This window comes from Drosophila elegans, unplaced genomic scaffold (genome assembly GCF_018152505.1).
Source record: "Drosophila elegans isolate 14027-0461.03 unplaced genomic scaffold, ASM1815250v1 contig_814, whole genome shotgun sequence".
In the NCBI taxonomy this organism is placed as follows: domain Eukaryota; kingdom Metazoa; phylum Arthropoda; class Insecta; order Diptera; family Drosophilidae; genus Drosophila; species Drosophila elegans.
The window spans coordinates 10,297,826-10,323,709 of NW_024546167.1; the positions used below are offsets into that span (position 1 = coordinate 10,297,826).

The 25,884-nt window shown below is 36.8% G+C and overlaps 2 protein-coding genes across 3 annotated transcripts in view; one reads left to right on the top strand and one right to left on the bottom strand.

The window, feature by feature from the left end:
• Positions 1-13,228, bottom strand: part of LOC108138735 (neural-cadherin) — a 128,464-nt gene extending 115,236 nt beyond the window's left edge. For both annotated transcript variants that reach the window (XM_017261117.2, XM_017261116.2), the window contains exon 1: positions 12,744-13,228. The gene's annotated coding sequence lies outside the window, so the exon portion shown is untranslated. The remainder of the gene's footprint in view (positions 1-12,743) is intronic.
• LOC108138865 (mucin-5AC) overlaps positions 1-25,884 on the top strand; it is a 137,465-nt gene that overhangs the window by 44,600 nt on the left and 66,981 nt on the right. The window contains 1 exon segment of the mRNA XM_041710622.1: positions 10,311-10,451. The gene's annotated coding sequence lies outside the window, so the exon portion shown is untranslated.

A 25,884-nucleotide genomic window follows, 5' to 3' on the forward strand; every position in this document is an offset into this window, starting at 1 on the left:
AGACGAGCGCTTGTGTGTTGTTATATGTTTGTTTCCTCGCTGATAAAACAAAACCAAAAGTTTACTATAATAAAGTATAATGATTATGATGTGGAGCGTAATCAGGAAAAATATCAATGATTCAATTCATGACAAGTGTTTGCTAGTCGAACCCAATTTGTTGCTTGTTTTGACATCATCAGTAGCATTTCGCATCCCATTCCATCCCTCCATCAGCATCATTATCGTGGGGCTGCCGCTTGAATTTTTATGAGAAAAGTGGCCCCATAATCATTATGTATGAGTGCCATTTACCCCCCATTTCCACCACATCACTTGAGCAGGCATCCAAGCTAGACAATCATTATCTTTTGCCGCCCATCGAGAATCGAGCACTCCACACTCTTCTTCCCCTTTCAATACCAGCAAATGCTTAAGCGAAAGAAAAACTATTTTTCTATATATTTTTTCCCCTCCAGCTCGGCATTTGATAAAGTAATTTGTCAATAAAACTAAAGATAGTACTTATATAAAAAATGTGGGGATTGACAGGGATTTTAGAGTTTGACAAATTGTCATAATTTAAAGAATTAAATAAGTCATATTTAACATAGATTTATGTAAATGTTTTTTTTTAATGAGTACGTAAAATTTAATTTTTTTTTAAATACCAAAACTAAAAAAGTTAACAGTATAAAATAAAAGTTTAAAAGCATTTATTCCCCCATGACGAATTTATTTATCATTACAAATGTTAAATATTTCATTAATAATTTTTTCATTGACTTCATTCAATCTCCACCTTTTTCCATAACTTAACAAGCCCTCAGAGAATTTTCGTTTATTAACATTATGGCTTCCCCTGTCATTATAAATTTAAAAAATACATTAAAGCCGTTGCTTGTGGCCTGTGGCGTTAACTCTTTGGGTCCCGCATGGTCAGTGATGTGTGTAAATTAGTGGTAAAGCAAATATTTGCTGCACAAAATAAGCAAATTATATATATTTATGTAGCCACATTAACAATTAATTACAATTGCCGTGCACAAGCGCCCGACGTTTGCTGATGATGTTGATGATTATAACATGGCACATACGCCCCGTTGAACGTGGCTAATAAAATTTAAATATTGATTTATTTCCTTCGAGCTGCCCCTTGGCCATTTTTATGCCTCGTTCTTGCGGCTTTTTTATGGTCATAGTTAGAGCTAAAGCTGAAAAAGGTAGGAAAGGGAGGAGTCTTCGTGTGTAAATCAGCATGAATCCTGTGGTTTAATTTGCTAACCGAATTGGGTCATTAGGGATGATTTTACAATGCTATAAAAAACAGAAAGAAATCTTAACGACTTGGGCAACTAGGTTAAAGCGGGCTTACCACCTTCATGATGAGAAAACATTGTGTAAAACTTGTAACTTGGAACGATTAACGTAAAAGTTCTCAGCTGAAATTGAAAAGGAAAATGTTGTGTACTCTCATACACGGTCATCAATTAGAATGCCTGCAGTCATAAACAAATTTGCGTACATCACCATTTATCATATGGAATAAAATGCCTTTCTCCACCCTCGAAAACCTCCAGCTGGGACCATTGTGTGAGTGGTTTGCTCCGTTTAAGTCAGCGAACCTCATAAACAAAAACTTTTGTATAAATAAATAAAGAAGTAAAGAGTATTTCCCTTAAACGATTTCACAAGAATTAGAGTAGCGGAATTTGTCGAAATTAATTCTCAGAACTTGTGGATATATAATATTTGGCAAACCTTTTAAGTAGCTCTTTAAAAAACTCTTTTTTTTATTATTATTGTGACTTGTGTCGTTTATGATAATGATAGCGATGATGTCGGCATTTTTGGACTGATTTCCGTTCAAGGGAAAAAAACAAAAACAAGAAGCATAAAAAATTATTTCTTGGGATCATTTGCATCATTTATCATTTCACTGGAGCATTATGATATTTTATTATTGGTGGACTCACTGTGATTTTCACCACTCCCACAAAATACGTAAAGCTTTTTCAGGTCTCCCTTTAAGATTAAGATTCCTTAATCGGTTGTGTTCAATGCGGTGGTTTTTCATATTAGTTCTTTTTATGAGAGAAATATTTATTTTCGTAGCTTAGAACTATTAATGTAAGTTAGTGAAGAATCATATATCAAAAAAGAAAAGAGTAATTGAAAATAATTTTATTAAAATTAAGCTTCCTGATACCACTTCAACAGACAGACATACTATCAATCAAAATGTGAACCATTTTATGCGCTGATTTTTCCATCCATGCGTATTTTTATTTGTAATAAATTTTTTTTTTTGATTTATTACCCATAACTATACGCTTATCTTTGCAAATAAAACCATATATCTTTTTAGCATATTATTAATCAGTCATTTATGCTCTAAATGCTTTTACCAAGAAAGCAGGGCTTGGTCAAACAAATCGCTGGGATTTCAAACTCATTCCGCAGATATTAATTAACAGTCTGAAAAAGTTGGCCATTGTCATAAAATGCTCAGACATGCAAGCAATTTGTATTACGCTTTGGGTGATTTACGGGGAAGAAAAGCCTCGCCCTGCTGAATTTTATTGCCTGGGCGCGAAGTTTGTTAACCCTTCCGATAGATATAAAGCATTTTTTTCTTGCAGACAGGGAAAGTTTCCTTTCTGCCGGAAGTCAGTTTTGGGCTTGGTCAGCAAACTCCCCTTGTGACTCATTCTGCTGCTTTTCTAAACCGTTTGTTTTCGAGGTAGTGAGGCACCGAGACTAGCAGATTTATACGCAGATTTAGCACTTATTAAATGCTTGGTTTTGGTGTTTGTGGCCGTCCACAGTGATTATTTGCGAGAAAATAATTCATAATTACTTGCTATACAAATAAAATATACTAAAAAGCAATTTAATTCTATAAAGCAATCTTCTTTCTATTCAATATATATGTCAACTTTATCCATCTTTATAAATTACTAGAAAATCGAAAATTCAACGCTTTCTACTTTCCCATGATATTTTCGTCTGATTAATCCGATACCCTGATAATTTTTTCCAGATTTTAATTTTGTAATTTTTTAGTCATTTTCTCCCGAGATAAAAACATACATTGATCCATTACCCAAAGGCTTCAACAAAAATGGTTTTTGATACGTTTCGATTCGTGTTTATCAAAGGAGGCTGCACCTCGACATACACACACTTATCAAACAACTATAGATCATGGGCTTAATGGCAGTTTGAAGATATCGAAGAAATTGAACGGAATTTGAAAATATTTATCATGCTGTATTAATCAATTTTATATGCCTCAAAAAAGGGGATCGGGTCGGACAACGGGGATTGTCTAATAAAAAGCTGTCTCGCATTTGATAAACGCGACCGATAACAAAACGACACACGGAAGGTTTGCAGCACCCGCACGAGATGAGTTCGAAAAATACAAAAAAAAATAATGAATGTGGCAGGGGCAGTGGTGGCAACTTCAGCGGCTTCTTTGCCTTCTTTCATTTTTTTCTTGGCCAAACATTTCGGTTAGGCACGCTAACCCAACGAACCCGAAATGTGTGGGGAAACGGGGCCAAACCCAAATAAAAATAAAGAAAAAACAGTGGTCCGAAAAAATTTCAAAAAAAACATCATTAACCATTAGCGACGTCATCGATTCAATTCGTCGGGGTCGATGTCGATGTCGTGGTTGGTGCACCTAATTAATTGTTAATTAATTAACATAGATACAATGTGCGTTGTGTGTTTGGCAATGCCCGAAGCCAAACATTTTCACGTCTGCTGCTGCTGTTGTTTTTCTTGTCATAATTTTCTTGTCGGTTTACCTTCTTTTGTTGGCTGCACATAAATTTGTTTTAGTGAAACAACGCATGCAACACGCACTGGCGCCAAAATAAAAAAAAAAACCCCAACAAAATGTCGAACAAAACGCAGCGAAACAAACAAAAATCGAAATACATTTGCGTGAGCCGTCTTTTGTTTTGGCCCAAAAAAAAAGCGTCAACAGCAGTGGACGCTGCACGCGACCAAAACAGAAAATTAAATACAAAACCAACAACGGCAGCCAGTTGACCACAACAAAAAGCAGGTCCACAGTGACCTGGTCACATATCAGGGGCCACCAAATTTAGGGTTTATTTTTTCTGTGGGTCGAATGAAGTGTTTGTTCAAGTGATGAGCAAATTAGCTGAAATTGAGCTGGTGGCAGTGAAATGAAAAAATACTTTGTGTGGAAATATGTCGGACAGGTGATTGCGGGAAGTATGTATCAATATTAACTGTCACTGATTTCAAAGGTGATGTGGGTATATAATGGAATTTACTTTTTAAAACATGACTCAAAATAAATATATATTCGGCGGTGAATAGCATTGGTTAAAAGGCATTTAGAAGATGTTAGGTTATTTGTCCCCTACAGAAGTAAAACTTTAAATTTAATAGCTACAAAAAAAAATTTTAATTTTAGTGTTCCCATAGGTTATTTTTCTTAGTGCATCTTCACTTATTTTTCAATTTATAAAAAAACCTCCGCCAGTATTTCTAGTTCAAATTACTTTCTCACTTCAGCATTTCCTCTATTAATAATATATTGCTCAGTCACTACTCAAACACACTTCCTCCAAAAAAAAAAAAAAAAAAAACAAAATCTGTATCATTAAGAGCATTATAATCAAAACAATCCACCCGAAAGAGTCTGTACATAAAGTCATTGCCGTTTTCCCAACAAAAGTGCAGGCAGCATCACGAGTATGAGACACGCAACATTCAAATCAGAGCCGAAAACCTGTTACCATATTATACAGAGAAAAAAAATAGGTTAACTACGTCGTACGATTTTGAAAGTATGAAGAAGGAAATTAACTCTTCAATACAAAAATAAAATTAAAGCCTGTTCTACTATTATATTAATACAAATTATATCATTTAAAGGTAGAAAAATATTTTATCTAAGTATTAGGAAAAAAAGGAAGTAAAACAGTGATACATTCTGAGAGCTAAGAAAACTAGTGTTACATTTTAATGGGTATTTCTTTCCGTGTACCAAGAGCGTTGGCAATATGCCCATAACTGTAACTGTGACCAAAACTAGACGCACACACACTCTCCGCCGAAATCCAAAGCTTGCGGCTCAAAGCCATCATCAGCAACCGCAATGATGTTGATGTTGATGCCGACGATATCCAGCAGATACAGATACGACCTCAGATACAGATACATGTGTGTCTTTTGTGACCATTCAGGGGGCTGGCCCCCTTGTCTATCTAGTTATTATTGAAATTAAATTACCCTTAATTGAATCTGAAATGGTCAATAAAATCGCATGCCGACAACTATTTTGTTTCGGGCTTTGATAGGTTCCGCCATCGGCAATCCCTCTCGTTGCCTCAATTTGCATTGGTTTTTTTCTTCTTTTTAATTTGCATATGCATGGCAAAAATTTCATTTTTGTTTTGTTATCGTTTACATTTTGTAGCTCTTTTTCTTTGGGGCACACTTGTTTATTTAAACAAAATGCAAATTGAATTAATTGTTGTTATTTCTCTTAGATCGGTTATCGCTTAATGTAGCAATTTGTCTTTGTGATTTGGCTGGTGATATAAATCTTTAAATTGCGGCGTTTTTGGGTTAACTGGATGCGGAGGAGAAGATAAAACGGTGTTTTCCAGTTTTACAACTAACAGTTTTGCTTTTGAGACTAGTTGACCTAAAGTAATTGTATTTGGGTGCCGACTGGAATGCAAAAAATAGTTTCTTCGAGTGAGACAACAATAAGATAAATAATTAATGTAAACTAAAAGCTTATTAAAGTGCCTTAACAATCTATAACACTTTTACAAATAGTTCAAGTTAAATAATTGGTCTTTAATGGCAATGAGGGGCTCCTTAAGCATTCTAGGAATTTTTCCCTATTTGATAAAGTTTTGCAATCTATTTTGTCGGATCTGTTTTATTTTTATTCCCTTCTCGGAAACTCTTACTCAATAAGTTCTTGAGCTACTTTAAGCACTTCTGATTCCGATGTTTCTCAGAGAAAAATCGATCCACAAGTTAACCGACCAGTACTGAACACTTATAGCTCTAATTACCTAATTGATCGGTCTATTTCTTTTGCCCTCTGTCACACTCCTTGGCTTCGGCTTAGTGTCTTCCGATAATTGCCGGACTCGTTAGGCAACTAATTCCACTTCAATTTCCATTTAAGCACTTAAGAAAATGCACGTTTTGCCTTCCACATGAACAATTGACGGCGAAGTAGAGAAGATCAGTCAAACTCAAAGTAGAAACGCGAAACTGCCAACGCAAATCAAAGCCAAATCAAATCAGCGACAAGTCAAAAGCTAATTAACTGGAAAATGCGCTAAAAAAAAGAGTGAACAAGAAAGCAGATCAACCGAAGATCGCTTCGGTTGAAGCTGAAAACTGATGATCGTGGCGAGTCAAGAGTAAATTACATGCGAACATGAAAGATGCAGATAAAACATGCCAAACAAAATAAAGCTCGGCTCGGGCAAACAAACAATCGACAAGCAGCAACAACACAGCAATGACATTAAGCATTTAGCCGAGGAGAATCAGCGAATTGATGATCAGTCGGTGATCTATGTTGGCCCCAATGGATGCTCGAATGAAGGCTCGAAGTGCTTGCTGTGGTTCCTCATGTTATTATGTATGCCAAACAAAGTCACAACAAGTTGACGACATGAAAAGAGCCACAAATAAATAAATAAATGGCCAGGACCATGAGATCGAAGCCAAACGGACGATCGCTGGATCCCATAGATCGCAGAGCAAGTGGTACATCTTTGCCGCATAGTTTGGCGTGCCTTCAATCAGACAGAATACTTGGCTGCACAAGGAGAAAAATTGCAAGAAAATAAATATTACAAAATGAGTGGAAAATAAAGTTACTCCACACAAAGTCCTCAATTTCATGAATACCTAAAATATAGAATAAATACGAAGATACAAAGGCTTTAAAACTTTAGAAACTTTAATAAAATTACAAAGCTTTATATTATATTGGAATAACACTCAACTTCTCAAAAGTAAAGTGTTATTTGTGAATATCAATGGCTCTTGTTATTGTTAGTTAATTTTAAATTAAGAGCATTTTCTATCTCTAAGAACATAATTTCACGAGTGTACGATTTTGCCATCGCTTCTCTGGAAACTGTTTAGCGTTTTTAAAGTGCTCTCCTGGCACAGAACTTGTCAGAGATCTTTTGACCATAAATCCAAACGCAGTCGAGCGGGAGGAACACAATTTAAAAATTGTCTAAGTCGATGGCAATGCAATGTGTGTGCTTCTTTAGCGAAGGAAAGGTAGTTGCCCACAACTCCAGGCCAGCCATAAAAGGTCACACACAGCATTCTGGCCAAACACTTGTGAACCCGTTTAGCCTTGGCCCGTTTTGGGCGTCTGGGGCTGGTAATTGCCCCAAGATTTATTTGCACGCCCTCGCTGCTCGCTCCTCGGAACTCTGGGTGCTGGATGCTGGATTTTGGATTTTTTGGACTTAGACTCTGGCAAAAAGCATTCTTCCTCACCACCAGTCTCTGTCTCTGCTTAGCCCATGTGGCCACAGATAACTGGCTCTTCGGGCCAAAACTCGAGCGTGACTAGGCTCTTTTCCTTTCCATTGGACAAAAAGATTCTCACGAGCCGGGCCCCCTCAAATTGGTTGACAAACTAGTCGGTTCTGCTCATATATGCCAGCCTATTTGCATATATCTGCTGCGCATACCATGCCATACCTTCCATCCTCCCTTTCGGCCTAAGTAATTGCTTTTGTGGCACGTCTTTAATATGTTTATTGGCCATGGGAGAGTCGAGGGAACGTGCAGCACCTCGGGGGAACTTTTGGACTCGATAGGTAGTGGGTATTAAGTGGTAGCCAAATCAGTTTGCGTTTGTCCGCCTGCCACCGAGTTCCTCCTGCCATTTCCATTCTCTGCATCTCCATAAGTCGTGGCGAATTAGCTCCGGCATTGACTTTGGCATCTCCGATTGTGAGAGAATGCCCAAGGAGGTGCTGGTTATGAATAGATTCCTTGCTTTTCGGATTATTGGAATATTCTAGCCGAGATTGCCGTATAAATCGAGGACTTATTGAGTGATTTGAATGGCAAAGTGTTTTGCTTAATTTTGTATAGGTAATTAAGCTCAGCCATTGTCAATTGTCTTCGTTGTTTTACCCATGAAAACATATATTAATTAATGTGCTATAATTAAGTACTTTGGGAACATAAATCATATATAAAGATTTATGTCATCATGAATTTCTCATCTTATCTCTGAATTGATTTTCAAACTTCAACTGCTCGCATTTCGAATTTTAGCGGTTTCTTCTGACAGAGCCCGCTTAATGAACTCGAAAACACATTTCAGCATAAGACCAAGCGTTGCACACAAAAAGTTTCGTATAAATAAACAGGCACATCCTCTTTCGAGTGGCTGAGCGCTAAAATAGGGAGCAACATTGAGCGCACCCCTTTGGCAAAACTTCATTAAAGTCGGCAAAAGATGCCTGCAAAAATTATGAATTCAGTTGATTTATAAGTAGAGCAAATGGGAAAAAAAGAGGGGACACAAGTGACAATCGGCGACAATTTCTCATTCTCAAGGAGTCGGGACAACTCAAGCTGCGGCTCAAAGTGATGAGCAATTGTGCAGAAAAACTTTACATGGCCGCTGTAGGGGGGTTTGACTGTGGGACAGACATTGACATGAACTGCCAGCTAATCGACGGCAAAATAAAAAACAAAAACGTGAGCCCGAGTTGGGAGCCACTTCGGAGATGCTCCGACAAGGCGACCCATTTGTTGTTTTCACTTGTGCACCATTTCACAGACACTTCACTTGCCATTCCAATGGGATACAGGGGGGTTCAACTAAGTTCAGGGGAGTAGAGTGCAGCGGGGGCGATGAAAGCGGGGTACAGAGGCACGACACATGGGATAGGGGCTTACGTTAAGTATACCCTTATACTACTAGGGATCATATTGAAACATAAAATCATCATTCAAACATAAAATGTACTAAAAATACATTAATATATCTTGAAGTGAAAACACTTGATAATTTCATTTACAAGTGTGTAGTTATGTTTTATTTCAAAAACTGTCTTTAAATCAAATACCTTTAAATATTACTGAATTGTTGAATATTTAAGGAAACTGGCTCAGGAACATCCTAAATACCTATTTAAAATTAATGACCGCCACATAAAAAATTATAGCTTATGCCTTCACATGAGCTAATAACAAATCACTGACTGCTAGTTAAGGGCTAGTAAAAACTCATAGAAAGAATACCATTAAGTAAAAATTAACCTGGTTTAATTTATGCTCGTTCACGAAAAGGGTATCAAAGATTATGCATAAGTTTTCTTCCAGCTTTTCTTAAGACTTAAATTTTCTTTAGTTTAGCTGTCGCACCGCCTCCAAAGAACATTAAACGTGCATGTAAGGCAATAACTACTATTACGACTAAGACAGCGTCTAAGACTGCGACTAGAGATGGTAGTTTTTGTCTCCCTCTAGTTTAGCTTTTTGTCTGTAGCTTCCTGCAAGTTTTTCTTTCTCTCATTCGAGGTGATGCTGGAGAGCTAAGCTGAAGATGAAGCTGAAGCCAAAGCTGGAACTGCCGCTAACGATGTATTTATGCCAAACGACAAACTGTGGGAACAAATAAAAATTTAGCAAAATGCCAGACACTGAAAGACAGTGAAAAAGGGGCTAGAAGATAAGAAGATAGAGCACAGAAAATCAGTCAATTGTTGTTTGCTAAATACTAGATTTCTACGGTCTTTTATCTGAAATATAAAAAGATATTATTTGACAAATATTTGTTCGCCAGTTAGGCGTACGCACTCAGAAACAGCTGAACTGCAACTTTACGGAAGAATTTCTGCTGTCATTAATGTCAAAAATGTCAAACTGACAATATTGCAAAACTATCAATACAACAATATTTTATATGGCACACTTGTTCTTGCCCATTTTCCCTACATTTTCACCCACTTCATCCCATCTTGCTTGACATTTGGATTGCATTCCAAGTTCCTTGGGTCTAAAAACTTTTGAATGCAACTTTTTTTGCCAAACGGTTTTATCGAAGGCACATTTCTCACTGTCATTTGTTTGTTGACGTTGTTTTCTTCTACGAAAAAAAATAAATGAATATAAAATTCAGTACACAAATCGCTCGTCACGTTTTTCGCGCGCATCTTCATCATCGTCTTTCGCTCTCCAGCATTTCAAATCCAGCTTTATTTTGTATATCATTCCTTTTCGGTTAACCATTTTTCCTCGTATTATTTGTCTGTCAATTCCAGCGACAGTAAGCCCAAACATAACAACGCAAGTGCTCGAATGTGCAATGCCCTTGCCATGCGATTTAATAATGACATTCGGATGCAAAAGAAAAATGCCGTAAAAGGGAAATGCAGAAGCCCGAGTATGGAAAATAGCTATCGGTAAGAAAATGTATATTCATTACACACAGTAATATGGGCCATTTTGAGGCATTACTTGCATTTAAGATGTCATTGGCAATATTAACTGCCAAGTGTACCTTTAATTGAAGAAGTAATGATACAATTGTAGGATGGAAACTTATTATTATTTAACAACTTCAAAAAATACATATATATACAAATTTATTATATTAGTTAATTCACAGTTATTTGTACAAAATCAACCAAAATGAGAAATAAATAGTTTTCTGTTTTGTACTAAGAGAGATTGTTTTGAAGATGGCAAATACTAGTTGCTCAAAGTCTGCGATTCCCCACTCTTTTCACCCTGTTTAAAGCCACAAAAATCGAATTCAAGCCTAGTGTATAACAACAAACACGATTTTCGCCTTGCGAAAAGGTCAAATTCTCCCGATTACCTCTGGAGCATTAAACTGGCAAATGCAAACACCGAAAAACGCTTTTTATTTTACGAGTCTACAGCTTCTTTAGAGCTCCTCCCCATCTTCCCTCCTATCTCCAAAGTTTGGCCTCTGGGAAGCCTTTTCCTGTTTTCGCTGGTCATAATAGTAAAAGCAAATTGCGGCAATTGCATTCATCATTAGGCGCCACTTTTTGGCGCTGGGTGTATGGGTACGGGCATAGACAAAAGGTGCAGTTAACCCAGAAGACTCCCCCTCATAAATGATGTTTTTATGAACGAGCTCACATTCTTGCAATTTACGCCGAGTGTCTGGTTGAGTCGGTGATTTGTTGCAGTTATCAGCATTTTTCATTTTCAAAAGCTCTCGCGGTCTGTTAACAGTGTCTCATCATCAACAAGGCAGCACTCGGAATGGAGTACACTGAGCTTAAATCAATATAGTACATTTTTTATTATTGTCTTATAATTTAATTAATTATAATTATTTTTGATACTAACAAAATAACGTTGAAAATTTATAACACAAAAAAGAACACATAGCTAACCATGGCAAACATTCTAAAAAAATTTTCCGGTAAACAAATTATTCGTGAACATATATTTAAGCATAGCACCCATTGTAAAAAATTACTTTGAAATAAATAAAAAAGTTTGCGAATATACAATTATTAAAGTACATTTTATTTCTCTATGTGTAGTATAGGGCCCTGCCACGCCCCCATTGAGCTGCCTCCCACGCACTGAGTGTGTGTGTGCGAGTGGGTGCCATAAGTCAGATTTATGTGTGCAAAATAGTTGCTTGGATGTGTTTCCCGAGGTTTCGGCTTGTCCCTATGCACTTTACCCTTCTCTAAGGCGGTGGGCGTTGGGGGCGTGGCAGAGCCTAGTTTTACTGCTGTGTTGCTGCTGGCGCTGATGTGTAATATGATTTGTGGGCTTTGTTTAAAAGTTTTACTCCAAGGCGTTATTTGTTATATGTCTCTGGTTTAACGTGGCCAGTGTTTGACATTCCCTCGAATCACAAAAGAATAATGGCTAACTAAGCTTCAGGAATGCATCAAGTACCTTAGCATCTAATGGGAATTGGAGAAAAATGAGTACGGCAACCGATTCCATTACACTGATATAGCAAAAATATTATGGGGATGTGTGTAATCTTATACACGGGAATTTGGAAAATGGGTAAAAACGTTAAAAAACCAAGAACACCTGTGCTCGTGTTTTCATAAAAATATCAAATTAAATACAGATAGAAAAAGAAAATGAAAAAATACTCATCAATTCATAAATTCTGTAAAATTGTTGTCTTCTTATAAAGATGTTTTTTATATTGAATAAAAAACCATAACCAAAAAGTAAGGAGGCTGTTTTAAGCCTAATACATTTTTAAAATTTTAATCACAAGCTGATATTAATATGAACATGTGTGAAATTTGTGAATTTTAAAAATATTTAAATCAGAATTATCTAATTATATTTTATAACTTTTATTTTGGGGCTATAGACGTAGAAGACATTTATTTTAACACCAAAACTGGGACATCTACATTCCCCTGTTGATCTGAAGATCTCTTTAAAAAAAAGTATCTTAAAGAATAACCTGCAGCCATTTGATTTAAAACGAACTGTTAAAACGTTATGCCAAATTACTAAAATTACATCAAAGAAAAAGTCTATCCGATAAAATCTTTCAGAGCACAGCAATATAAAGAAGAAAACCTTGAGATTGTAGCCATTAAATAAAAGATATTTTAAACCGACTCCAAGAAGAATCGAGAAGATTGCAGAAGCGGGGAAAAATATTTCACAATAAGTGCATAAATCACAATTTATTCGCTGGTATTAAAGATATCAGATAAGATGCTTACCCGCCAAGGGAGATAATCCAATCCAAATTACAGGCTCTCCACAAAAGGAGGATGGATACAAGCAGCACAACAAAAATATATGAAAACACTTTCGAATTTTATTTATCTCTTGATTTCGACTCGCTGCTCTGTGGCATTCAAATGCATTTCACTTGCGGGCGCTCAAAATAAACACTTCATTATTAGAAACACATGCAACGCATTTTTAGCATGGGGCAAATCACCAAAGGGTTGGTCTTATTTCGGTTCCTATTATTTTTGTTGGTTGTTTTGCTGGACGCGCCTTGAGGGCGAATATTTAAAAATATACAATATTTTTCCTTCTCTATTTTTTCACATCACTGCACTTTAGCATTCTGCTGTTGTTTTTATGTCGATTTTTGCACACGCAACGGAAATGCTGAGGAAAAGATGCAAATGTACGGTAACGGGATTTCGAAATGAAAAGGAAAACGCACTGAGCTCCCAAAATAGCTTTAAAGGCAGCAAAAAAAGTGGGGAATCTTTAATGTAAGCAAAAAGCGCAATCGCACCGAGAAAAATAAAAGTAATAAAGTACACAAAAAATTCATTCGGAAGAAACCATACAAAACAGATTTCCTTTTAACTTTAATCATAATTATTTTTAAAACGTAGAAATGTTTTTTTTTTTTTTATGAAAACTTGCATTTTGGTAAAATTATATAAGATTTATTTTAAGGTAGTTTAAATTTATTCAAAGGATTTAATTGCGTTCAAATCTAACATCCTCTTTAATTGCATTTTGTCAATTAAATATCAATGGTTTAATGGTTTCAATATCAATGGTTTAAATAACATTTTTTTGGAGTAAACTTTAAGGTTTATAAGTGTTAGTTCAAATACTTTTCATTCAATTAGGACATGTTTGCTATAATTTGTTTCCGGGATTCAATATTTATGCACCGTTCCTCCTTTTTTCCACACCTATTTTTTTTTTATTTTACTCCTCCATCAGCACTCTTTTCTTTTTTTAAACGGCATGCACTTTTTACGCGCTCTCCCGCCAAATGAAAATGGCTTTTCCGCTTGTTTTTATCCGCCTTTTTCGAAGCTTCCCGTTCGCGTGTTCAAATCGAACTGAAAAACAGAGAAATAAAATAAGCCCACGATCAACGGCGATGCTGATCCGCAGAGGTACTTGCCTGTATCTTCTGCCTCGAAAGAGAGCGTCTGGTTCGTTATTCTTGTTTTCCACTGCACGTGCTGCCAACGTGATGAGCTGGAAAGAGACAAGCAGACAAAGTGAGAAAGAGATGGCAGACGATTGTCAAAGAGAGAGAGAGAGTTCATTTCTGGTGCCGGCAAAATGAACCCCAGTTGAATTTTGTTTATGTTTTGAATGAACAACCGGCTTTGGCAACACTTAGGAAAATATTACTCAATTTAAAGAAAACTTTGATGTATAACGCTTAAATAAATTTTTAAATAACAATTATGCAAAATTATTATTCCAATCGGTATAAAGTAAGGGATCTACTGTAAAATCCTTGTTGAAAAGATGAATATATATATATACATATATTAAAGATTCTTTAAAACTGTATTTTTTTTAATAAAAATTAACATGATAAGATTATACTTTTTTCTGATGGTGTATTTAGAACCCATGCTCTCAACGACCATGCTGTGTTCAGACGTCAAAATATAAATAAATGATTGCAATATTTTGAGAGCAATATTTTGATAACTATGAAGAATGTTAGCTTAAAATATTAATGAACCTGTGCACCGCTGATCCTATTAATCAAACTGATATTTGCTCATATGTATGTTCTCACGCTGAACTCATAAGACCGGACTTGGTACCGTTATGTTATCGTAAGCAACCTTGAAACATTTGCGCTAAATATTATGCGGTCAGCTGTTGGTCATTAGCCACATGATGGGGCGAAAATGGCGCAATTAAAAAACGCTTGAGTAAAAAGTTGTCAACTCGAAATGTGCAAGTGAAGATGACAGAGAAGGCAACAAATGCAGAAAGAGACATCCGATCGGCAAGTGCACTAAAATGCACTAATGGGGAAAGGAAAATAAAAAGATATCAAAACTGACCCACAGACAACGAATGTCAGGCAGCCAGGCAGCGATTCAACCAGTTTTCCGTTCAAAATGTGTGACAATTATGAAAGGCGATCGACGGCGAGATATTGATGTCGGGTAACAACAAAAGCCGGGATACAAAGATATATATAAAGCCGATGAGACAAAGCCACCGACAGACAGAAAGCTCTTAGATAATCATCTCTTTGAAAGCGCTGACAAAACAAGCGCGAAAATGGTTAAATAAAATAATGTCGGCGAGGGGGGATGGAATGAAAACAAATAAATAAGAATTCTTTTCAAGCGTAACGGAAGTCGTTGAGAGCTAAATGGTCAACGGGCCAGTGGGCAATGATTAAGAACGAACCAGCAAGCTGCTACCGGATGCCAAAGCCGGCTAAGTTGTGCGGCTTATAACTGAAATTCGGGAAGCACTGCCATACGCTTTTTCCAGGCGGCTTTGAACGGTTTCAATGTCTATTTTTTTGGAAGCGTTAACATGTTATTAACATGGGAAAAGAAGGCTTAATGTGGGTAGCACCATCGACTTGAACAAATTATTTTGCATTGAGTGATACTTTAAATTTAAATATTAAGCAACAAGAACTTAATCGGATTAAATTCAAGAAGCCTTTAAAGTGAGACTTCAAAGTTTCAATATTAAAGTGTTACGTTATTGCAATTGAATTGTTCATTTATTTTATGCAGATTCAGATGAAAGTGTATGTTTTAGATTCGTTACTTTGGTCCTGGTTTAAACTTTCCATAAATACAAATATATACAAATAACACACCTAATATAAAAACTACGAGTAGCATATATAATCAAACTACGGCGTTCTGGTTTCGTTTCTCATTTCGACTAATTTTCTATTAATATTAAACATATACGAGATCCGCGCCTCTATCCAAATAATTAGACATATTTATGTGTTCATAAATATCTCAGATATGATTCGTATTTTCTCAAATTCCTTGGCTGCGTTGAAATATGTTTCTTTCAATCCAGTTTCGTCTGTGTTCAAATCAGAGCTTCGGCAGCTTTTAATTAAAACGCGATAAAAGTGAAAAAATTCGTTGCGGTTTGTCTAAATGAGCACCCAAAAAAAAGGCATTCAAAAGGCAGAAGAAAGAAATAATATGTGAGTGTGGATGGAGAAAAATCTACGATTTCTTATCCCGCATTTGGTGCGCACTTATTTATGTAAATCTTGTCGTCGTCGGCGTCGTCATCGTAAAATCGTCATCCCAGTGGGCAAACAACTAAAATGCATTTGTGGAGCAAACTGAGTCCGCCCAAAAAAATATAAAAAAAAAATAAGAAAAAGCAATCGAAGCCAATCCAATTCGAATCCGAGCCAAGCCAATCCGATTCCGATGGCCACTCGAGACGATGGAGGCAAAGCCTATTGAATAATTTTCGATTTGATTTTCGTTACAAACGCTGTTTGCATACACTCTTTTCGCCCCTCCTGCTACTTCCATTCATGGCTTAATCACTTGGTTACTTGATTTTCCACTTTATGACGGATTATGTGCAAATGTTTGCCAAAGTCTCTTAAAGGAAGCGAAAAGGTATTGAATTACTGTGAAATTTTTAGTTGGAATTTGTGAGAAATGGTCTGCAAAATGTATTGTTGGTAGCCTAGGTCATTAATCATTTGCTTGAAGTTTCGGATGGATTTGTAAATGTAATATGGAGTGTTTTTTTTTTTTAATTTAATATTTGCCTTGAGTTATACCTTCAAAATTCAACCAGACGTTACATTTTTAATCTGCCCTTTAATTCCCCTCAAATTCTTTCGCTTACTCAGCTCAAATTTCGTAACCAGTGGAATGTAATTAATTTTTTAAAAGCTGCACGTTTTTCATTGAAATAATCAAAAGATATTGACTTTAAAATGAGGATGAGCCTTGTGGCCCTGTTTAAAAACCTGTACTAAAACAAGTCAACAAAAATAAGGAGAAGCTCAATCATAAAAAAAACTCGTAAACTCACCAAACACAGCACGTGATAAACGCACCTAACAGGTTAACACCCATTTGGCAAATGATGAATTAGCGCACGGAAAAAAGCGGACGGGAAAGGAAAAAGGGAAATTGTTGAATTTATGTCAGCAACTTTGATCACAGGATCCTTCACTATATCTATGTTTGCCAGCATAAACTAAAGTTAGCGTGATAACTTAAAAGGTGTGTTAAAACAATGAAAATTGCATATTCAAATATGAAATTCATATTTAAAAATCAAAATATTTTAGATACCAACCATCAGAAACACTGCAACATGTAAAACAACAGCAACAGCAAGCATAAAAGGAGCAACATCAACCGACACAGCAGCAACATCAGCAGAGACAGCAGCAACTTAAATGACCGCAACAACAATGCCACGCTTTTCAAAGTGCTCCCAAGTTTCCCCCCCCTGTAACACCGCCTCTAAACCAAAACCAAAACCATTCCAAAATTTGTGTGAGAGCCGTTTAGAATCGCGGTTATGAGAAGTATCGAAATGCGGGGAGGGGTCCAAGTCGGGGGGACTGTTAATAAACTTCTGGCAGGGCCACAAACTTGGTCTAAAGCCCTGGCGAGAAAGTTGAGAAGCGCAGAGAAATTAGTTGGAAAGACGTGCGTAAGGTGTGTTGCGGACAGTTCCGCTTCAAGCCCGAAAACCAAAAAGAGGGGATCCAATGCGGTTCGGTCCCGGGATTCATGTCAGTCAGTCAGCTAGCCCGTCTTTGGCCTCTACACAGAGAAAAAACATGTTCCTATTCGTTGTAGGGAGGCTAAACAACATTTTATAAAGCAAAACTTGTAAATTGTAATTACTGATCTGATTTCAAGTGTGGTTTTCTGTAATTAAAATTCTGATAAAAAATGACTAAGAAATTAGTAGTTTACAATAATTGAGATGTACAAATTCTATTTGATCGATAAAAATTGATAAAATTTATTTAAATATAAATATTTTTTTGTGGAAAACGTGAATATTTGATGATTAAATTTAGAACATTTATTGCAGTGCCTTCTCCGTTCGTCATTCATTAAAACTGACGCGTCTGCTTTCAAACTCAAAAGTTTTTGACAAAACGGCAAAAAAGAAAATATGACAGAGAAAAAAATATGAAAATGCTTTTGCCTGCATTTTGGCCACGACTCCGATAAAAGTGTCAGCTGCAAAAGTTTGGCCAACATAGAAGCATGAGGAAACAACAACTGCCAAAATTAAAAGGGTATTTAAGCGGGGGCTAAAAGAGGAGAAAAGGAGACCAAAATTCTGGGTATCCTTCGTTTGTGCTAGACAAATGACTGGAGAGTCCAAAGAGGTCAACCTGCTCGCCTTGATTGGACAAAAGTTTTCGCAACTAGGTGAAAATATTAGCAAGTAAACCATTTTTATTTATATTTGAAGTTGATTGAACATTTTTGGCTGCTATGAGACATAATCATTTTATCGTATTTTTTTGCTGAATTATTGATTCAAAGCATTCTAATGGTCCCAATTCTTTATAAATTTATAATTTCTGTTATCTCTTAATTATAATTATAAACACGCTAAATTATAAACATTTGAACCCATTTAAAAAGTATTACAGGCGGCCTCATCCAAAACATAAAATCAAAAACGAACGGCAGCAGGTGGTCATTCAGTTCAACGACAAGCATACACAATAAACATAAAACTTAAAAGCACTTTATCCAGAGCAAATGCCAAAATGTTTCCCAACAGCCTCCAGTTGGAAGACTATTATTGATTATTTGTCATAGAACAGCACGGTGCGGAAAAAATTGGTTAACATGTATTAAAATAAACTTAAATTTTTGCCGACTGCTTGTTAGGGATGTCTATTTTAATTATTAACAAATTGCGCGTTGATTAAAAACATCATTAATTAAATATGTATCGGGGCATATGCCAGTTTGCAGACACTTTTTCATTCCTCCGCCTATTCTGTGTTTGACACGAAATTATCGCCGTTTTTCATTTGTCATTAAAAACGAATTTCAACACTCAAAAGTTTGGAAGAATTGCGGTACGCAGAGTTTATTGGATTCTTGAACTGTTTGAATAAGAATGACTTTAAGTTAAATATAAAGTTTAGATTTATTAAAATAATATGTGTGACTTTAAGAAGATTCGGACAGATACAATTTATAAGACTTTGAAACAACAATATTTTGGTGTAAAGCGTATTAAAAACTCGGCTTTAAATTCCACTAATTTTCGTCATAGTTTTGTTAAAGCTTCTGCCTGTCAACGCTGCGACGACAATTAAGTAGTTTAAATTGATTTATTTAACTAGAAATAAATAAGCCTCGTAACACATCGCTGTTGACCTCCTTCTTCTTCTCTTCGCTCTGGGCTTCGCTAATTAAATTTAATTTCCCATTGATTAAACGTATTTATCTCGATGTTTTCGGGTTTTCAGGTAGTTTTGACAGCCGTGCCAGGTACATTCTTCCGTCCGCTGACCAAAATGTTGAATTATTAATTGTATGATTGATGTTTAGCTCGACGTGTGGTCCATGGATCCCGATCTCCCCTCGAAATTCCGCGCCTCGTTTGTTTCGCATTAGCAGCAAGTGGCTGACTTGAAGAACAACTCCGCGGGAAGCTAACTACTCGATGAGGAGCTTTTTTATTTGGCGGCCCATTTGGGCGTGAGAATCGCTTTTTTCTGCCCTCTTTCTCGACTTTTCTCGCTTCCTTAGCAATTGTTTTCGTGAATGAAGTGGCTTAATTAGCTTCAGTTGCGCTGGGGTGTCAATATTAATGTAGTTTGTTGGTCTGCAGAGATGGAGAGAATTTTTATGTAAATTAAATTATAACTTCGCTGTTTTTAATTTTTTGTAATATTCTTTAAAAATAGTTAAATATTTCTGAATTACGGTTCAAATTATTCAAATCGAACGACATATATATATTTACCTCCCAACAATTGGAAAAATGTATTTGAATAAGCTTCGATATATAATAGTGGTTTATAATTTAATTAATTAATTTTTATAATGATATCATATGGCTTCCATAGGAACAATCGAATAATTCTTCGGAAAATCATCACTTTTTTATAGGCATACAAATCTGAATAAAGATGTTTTATAAAGAAAATTTCAAATTTGCAATAGCTGCAAGTGTATATATATATCCTTCCTTTTTTTATTTAACTTTCGTTTCGGCAGTTAATCATGGCGCTGCCAGATAGGCTAATCTTTACTGTTCACCGCGTTGCCAGATGGTCAAAGTCAGAACTTCTTAATTGCTAGAGCTACGTCCTTATCACATATAGGTGGCGAAAAGTAAACAACAAAATCTCGATAGCGGCGTCTGCTTTCAGTAGTTTTTTTGACTCTTGAGGGCGCCACCAATGAAAGTGACTGCTGTCAAAAGCTTGTTGCTGCGATAATATAAGAGCCAATGAGTCGCCCAATTTCAATAGAGAGAAATTTTAACGAAACTGGGGCATTTTACATCGGCTTTTTCCCAAACAAAAAACGACCGACGGAGACGGGAAATTCCAGCGGCGCGGCATTGAGAACAGCAGCAGGCGACTGCTGGTCCGTATGCGGCCGCTGTTCCTACTTGGTTGATAATATTTTTTACATTGTCCAATATCTAAAAATGTATTAATTTTTAAATTAATTCATGCTGGACTTAACATGGACGAAAACAGCTAATCATGATTTTATCCACTCACTCGCAGGCCGAGAGCTGATGTTGATGTAAGGCTAATCTCCGACTGTGACCCGCTCCAAAATAAGATTGTTTTATGATAATTTATATTAAGCACTACCTAAGTTTTAAAAATTAGCGCCCCATATACTTATCAGCTTATTGGAACTAGTTCTTCGATATCAGCTCTATCGAAATTGTCCCATCCACAATTCATCGCCACTGTCCATCTTGCATCCTGTTGCTGGTCGTTCGCACATGTTCGAAACCTAAAATCTCCGCAAATCCTTTTTTAGCTGCATCGGACCCAATTTTTCGAGAATGAACCGCATCTTCAGTGCTTCAATTAATGCACTTGTATAAAAAAAAAATAATTTTCTCTGTATTATCTGTCTTATCAAAAAAAAACACCTTAACTCTAACCTCGTAAAAAAGTAGTGACGATCGCATCTTCAAAAATAGTTGATATCACATTTTGTGACGAAAAATGAATAAACATTAGACCAAATAAATACACTATTTAAATGTTTCCATTAATGGATCGGGTGGTCACCATAGGCCAACATCATCGGATAAATCCTTAGCAAAGGAAAAACTTTCAACTTGCAAATGCTAATATTGTATTTACTTCTAGTAGGCCGATCAGCTGTTTTTGCATCCACTTTTTCGTTGCAAATCTTTTAAGCGGCTCTCTGTAGCCGCTATAACACTGATAGTCGCTGGCAGTGTTGGCCAGCGCTGAAAGCCACTACGATAGCCAGCCACTTTTTTTAAATCCGCCATTTTGAAAATTACAATTTCTCACTTTTGGATCAGGAAAAGTCTATATGGCAACGCTGGCGCTGGTGTTTGCACTTGCTTACTAGTGGGGGTAACAGCACTGGATAGTGCTGGAAACTTACGTCCATTGTGATTAGTTTTAATATCAATTTGGTAAGATAAAAGGAGGACTTTTGACAGTTACTTGCACGTATTTTTTTTAATAGTTTTAATGGTCAAAACAGCGTTACCAGCAGCAATGCCGGGTCATCACAAAGTTGCCGGATGTCTGTTGGCAGATGGCCGAACCACTATTCTACACATATTCTTGTACATACATTGATTACATTCCAGATCGCTAGGTGGCGCTCAGCCGGTGAACTCAATAGTTCCCAATTCAGACACTGAAGTAATTTGGCGCTAGTTTAAATAACATAGGTATTTACCAACACTTATGCCAGTGTTGAAAACTAAAACGCAATAAATGGGAATGAAACGAAATTTAAATTTAATTTCAGGTTGTAACGGTTTTTCGTATGATTGCAGTCTTTTTATTGTTATTACCCCTACAAATATTATCACTTATCAAGTATTCAAATTACCAAGCTAACGAAGTTAACCGAATGAACTGCCCTCGGTTTTATGTTCCAAATAATTGTTTATTTTGAGCTATTGGTTATTCTTGATGCACTTGTCAGCCCTCGAAAACCAAATAAATTCGCGGATAAACAAACAAGCATATGGGTTGAATACATACGTACATTCGCAATTGCGGAAGCCCTCTCATCTGAAAATTACGAAAGGCAACAACAAGCTCCTTTGTGGTCGACGCTGCAATTGCAAAAAAGTGCATGGCAAATACCCAAGCCATGGTCACAAAAAAAAACAGACCTGACCCCCTCTTATCATAATGATAAGGGATGCTGCTGCCTTTCGCCCCCGGTGTGACCCATTCTATGCCTACGGCAACGTTTTGCAACCCATCACAGATTTTCTCGTTTTTTTTGTGCGTAAAAAAAGAGCTGAAATTATTTTTATTTTTTTTCGTGTTTGCATATGCACGTTAAACAAAGCGATTTAAGGCTGTACATAGCTTTGATATATAGGTGGTATATAGGTGGCTTCAAGTGTGTAGTTGTTGTAGTTGTACATAGAGAGAGGGTGCCACCTATTTACCCGCACACAATTCCACACAGCGGCAACAACAACAACAACGACAACAATGCACATTTGTTGTACATTAAAATCGCCGCCTGACTCCCTGTATGACTGTGTATCCTCTGTGTGTGTGTGTGTGTGTGTGTCGTGTAAAGTATATAATTAACGGGATTTCACATATGTGCAAATGTGCGTTCAACGATTCGCGTACATAGGCCATCCCCCTTGCATTCCTCACCTACCTCATTACATGCGAAGAATACATAAAGTAAATGTCAAAAGCGACACACAGATACTCGCGCACGCACACAGATGCACTGTGTCGCGATGTTGCCGATGCCCCTGTTGTTGTTGTTGTTGTTGTTGCTGTTGCTGCTGATTGAGTTTGAGTTGATGATGAGTGCAAGTTACGACCCCCGACCCCCTTGTCCACCAATTCACATCCACCCACCCGACCATTCAATACAGCGGCCTACCTCAATATTAGCACACACACACACATATACTCCAATACTTAGCGCGGCAGCACGGCGAAAAAATATGGTTCCTGTTGCATAAAAACTCGGTAAATCAAAACATAGTAATTTACACATCCAACACTTTACTTTTAGGACTTAGAATATTGCATATATCTATATTTAAGAAGAGTATGAGTTCTTTAAATTATAGCATAAAACTATGCCAACAGAATAAAAACAACCTTGTTTTTGAATTGGCGCTTATGTTAACATTTTTGTATACAAACTTTTATTTAAATCATAATTGTTGGCTAGAAATATATGGCTTTATCGCTAAGGACTTGTTATTCATTGAATATTCAAAAACCATTTTCTATTGACATTTTTTTCTCCGTGTATGATTACGTGTGTCGGGGCTGTAGGGCCAACGCTGTCCGGTTCTTTTGTGACTTCGTGTGCATCTTGGCACAGTCTCTGACTCCAGTCTCCAGTCTGCTGACCCCAGCTCCCACCAACCCCACTGTTCTCCAGCTGTCTTGGCCATCGGACTTGCACAATAAGCACAAATTACGAGTACGCATTTCGCCAAACGCAGGGAGTGGGTTGCAAGTCCCTGTTACTTAGATGTTTAGGGGTTGTCCATGGGGGTCAACGTCGTCGTTGCCGTTGTCGTTGTCGTTGGGTGTTGGGTCTTCTTGGGTGTCGTTTCTTATGGCAAAATTTATGTGCAATTTTAATTTATGCATTTGCCGTCACTTTCTGGACAGTGTGTGCTGAGTTTAACGAGGTTTAAGAAGAGTGCTGGGGCTGGGTGGGTGGATGGGATTGTGGGCAGGGTCAAAGGGCTCAGAGGGGGAATGTCTTGCGACATGCACTTGAATGTGTAAATTTAGAGCACTTCTTTAGATTCGGATGTGTGATTGCACACACAGCAAGATGGATTCTTAGGAAAATTAAGCTTACTCCCTTTCTTTTAATAAATAATTTATTGCACATTCTTGCAAAGCGGCTTTTATCTCCAAGTTATTTATTTACTATACATATTGTTCGGTTTGGGAAAAATATATATAAATAAAGACTACAACCATTTTCTTTTAAGTTCAGCAGGGCCTGATTAATCAGTATCTGACAATTGTACAAAATATTTTTTTGAGAAGCTGTCAAAAGATGAAATGTATTTTTTGCACTAATGCACTAATCAAATTTAAAATTAAATATCCGATTTCTGAAGTTAGTAAAGCTTTTCCACTTAATTGCTAATTGCTTATTTCTTTATTTTATTTTTAAATATAAATTCCGACTATTTTGAGACATGACCCATGTAATCGGTTTTTCCAGCCATATCCATTTTAATACACTCACACCCCCACACGCACTTGAGCAAACACGCACTCGAAGTCTTATGTAGTGCAACGCACTTTCTGGTACATAGAAAACTGTACCCGGCACATCCTAATTATATACAGGACGCCAGAAGAAGAAACTTATGTGTGCCTTATGGCTGGGCCAGTGGTGCGGTGAAAAACCAAATGAAAACGCACCACCCAACCGCCCGAAAAGCACACACACACACTTGAGTGTAGAATGCAACGTCTAAGCATATGCAGTATATTTTCACAAAATGCAAAGACAATGCACCAGGCTGGAGTGGGGGGTAACTGCTGGTAGGCTTAAGATTTTCTTCGAGTGGACAGTGCAAGTTGCAAGACAAATATAATGAAACATTTTTGGACAAGATGAAGCCACCTACCTCACTTATATATGTACTGTGCACGCAAATGTCTAGAGAAGCAGCTGCATTTTGCACTTGTGCACTGGTGTGTGTTTGTGCTGGGTTTACTTTACTCATTTGCAATGTTTTTGGTAAAATGTAAAATTGAATTATTTAAAATTTAATAGAAAATCTTTGACTTGCTCAAAAATACACACACAGCCACACGCACGGCAGCAAAAGCATATCTTGCTGTAGAATATATGTGAGTATTTGGAGAGGCATATAAATATGTTTTAAGATTTGCTTGCGCAAGGTATGGAAACTATTTCGAGATGTTCGTCGTTTGGCTGATGATCTGTGTTTGGAAAAAACAACACTTATGTAGCTCTTCTGCTGGGAAGGTAAAAATATTTTTAATATTTATAGTTTTATTAGCTTTACAATTTTTTCCTTTGAACATGAAGTTTTTAAACAAAAACATGTTTTTAACGACAGATTTATTTATTGCTAATATAATAATATGATTTTTGAAGGTATTTTAAAATCGAATACTGTATTTTTTGAATCACTTGAATATTAATGTATATTTTATGCTTCACTTCGCCCACACAGAGACACACACACATATGCATGAGCTGACACACACACACACTGGCACAGTAATATAGCCTCAGCAACATCTTGAGCTGGAAGAGCAAAGTCCAAGATGAAGGACTCAGTCCATTGTCCAATGTCCATCGAAGCCTTATGCGCTTGTAGGCCTTGTTATCATTTCGGTAATTGCATTTTTGTGTTTGTCGTTGTTGTTGCCATTGCTGTTGCTGTTGTTGCCATTGCACTTTGATGCAGTTTTTGCATCCTCTGCGTTTTCTCTAAGGGGTTATTCTGGTAAGCTTTCTCAAGAAAACTCAAACCACAGCTGCGGCAACGAGCCATAAATTCTTGACTTGCTCCCAAGTCTGGTTTTGCCCTGAAAGGCATACAATGTATTGCACACTTTTGTGCATCACTGTTTCTAATTTCGGATGGGACAGCATAGCATTAATAAATATGCACAGCATGCCTAATACGCTAGAGTGTCCAGCCGGAGCTTTGTAATTTATTTTATGATAATAACATTTTTTGGCTTTATATTTTCCTTAGCTTACCATCAACAACCTATTCGAAAGCAAACGAAACTGGAATTTTCGCTGCTCCTTTCACCACGTGTGAGATAAATACGATTTTATAGGTTTGATAGCAAACTTTGTTCTTTTGTTTGCTTGTTACGGCAAGAACATCTTTGGATGTATTTTTAACGACTGAGATTGAAATGAG